Source organism: Humulus lupulus, chromosome 2 (assembly GCF_963169125.1).
Source record: "Humulus lupulus chromosome 2, drHumLupu1.1, whole genome shotgun sequence".
Lineage (NCBI taxonomy): Eukaryota > Viridiplantae > Streptophyta > Magnoliopsida > Rosales > Cannabaceae > Humulus > Humulus lupulus.
Window position 1 is genome coordinate 53,246,957 of NC_084794.1, and position 1,853 is coordinate 53,248,809.

Sequence of the window (1,853 nt, forward strand, 5' to 3'; positions counted from 1 at the left end):
AAATCTTGGGGCAGCAGTTTAAGGGGGAGCAGTTGTTAATAATGGGCAGAATGTTGTTATTGTAGCTGATGATCGAGATCGTGCCATTAGCCAATACACTCTCCCCCTCTTCAATGAGCTCAATCTGGGCATCTTGAGACCAAAGATTCAGGGTGCACAGTTTGAGTTGAAGCCAGTTATGTTCTAAATGCTTCAAACTGTGGACAAATTTAGTGGGATGCCGACTGAAGATCCTCACCTCCATCTTCGCTTATTCATGGAGGGGAGTGACTCTTTCAAGCTACCGAGAGTTACAGAGGATGCATTGAGATTGAAGTTATTTCCATACTCATTGAGAGATAGAGCAAAGGCTTGGTTGAACTCCCTCCCATCAGATTCAGTGACTACTTGGGAAGAATTGGCCGAGCGATTCTTTATGAAATACTTCCCACCTACTAAGAATCCCAAGCTTTGAAATGAGATCACTTCTTTCCAAGAACTAGATGAAAAGTCTTTATATGAAGCATTAGAGCGGTTCAAAGAGTTACTAAGAAAATGCCCTCATCATGGCATTCCTCATTCCATCCAAATGGAGACCTTCTACAATGGTCTAAATGCTCATACAAGAATGGTGGTTGATGATTCAGCAAATGGTGACTTTTGGCCAAGTCATAGAATGAAGCTTATGAAATTCTAGAGAGGATCTCCAACAATAACTCAATGGCCAACTACTAGAGCAACTACGGGGAGGAAAGTGGTCGGTGTTCATGAGGTTGATTCACTTACTTCATTGGCGGCCCAAGTTTCTTCTATGTCAAATATTCTTAAGAATATGAGTGTGGGTATCAGTCCACAAATGGGTCAACCAAGGGGGCAGCTTGTAGAAGTTTCTTGTGTGTATTGTGGTGATGGTCACACTTTTGATAATTGTCCTTTTAATCTCGCATTAGTTTGTTTCATGGGAAATCAAAATAGGAGTAACCCATAAGCCAATACTTTCAACCAAGGATGGGGGCAACACCAAAATTTATCATGGAATGATAAAGGAGCTGGTTCTAACAACTCTCTTATATGCCGAATAGACCCACCTACCCATCAGGATATCTCAACAAGTCCCACAACCAAGACCTCAACAAGCAGCCATATCTAGTTCTTTAGAGAGCTTAATGAAATAATATATGGCTAAGAATGATGTTGTAATTCAAAGCCATACTGCTTCTTTAAGAAACCTTGAGATTCAAATGGGGCAATTAGCTAATGACTTGCGGAGTCGACCCCAAGGCTCTTTACCAAGTGACACTGAAAATCCAAGGCGAGAAGGTAAGGAACAATGCAAGGCAATCACTTTAAGGAATGGTAAGGAGTTGGAGACAGCAAAGGAAAATTATGGCCATGAGGGCGAACCCTCTTCAATCCAAAGTAACGAGAAAACAAGAGAAAATGTAGGAACTTCAAGCTTGCCAAAACCTACCTCTACTCAGAATGCTATAGCATCAACATTACAGAAAAACAGCCCAGAAATTCAAAAAATTTAACAACCAGTCCCATTCCCACAACGACTTCAAAAATAGAAGCAAGATGATCAATTCAAGAGATTTTTAGATGTTTTGAAGCAGCTGCACATTAATATCCCACTTGTAAAGGCATCAGGGTAAATGTCCACTTATGTGAAATTCTTGAAGGAGATCTTGACTAAGAAGAGAAGACTTGGGGAGTTTGAGACGTACGGTTGCTTTGACTAAGAGTTGTATTTCCATTTTGACAAACAAGATCCCTCCAAAGCTAAAAGATCTAGGTAGCTTCACAATTCCAATCTCTATTGGAGGGCATGATGTTGTAAGAGCTCTTTGGGGCAAGCATTAACTTGATGCCTA

General features: G+C 40.8%; 1 non-coding gene across 1 annotated transcript; it reads right to left on the reverse strand.

Moving 5' to 3' along the window:
- Positions 1-445: 445 nt before the first annotated feature.
- Positions 446-552, reverse strand: LOC133820451 (small nucleolar RNA R71). Its single transcript, XR_009886860.1, has one exon. It is a non-coding gene; the product is annotated as a small nucleolar RNA R71 (small nucleolar RNA).
- Between the last annotated feature and the right edge of the window lie 1,301 nt (positions 553-1,853).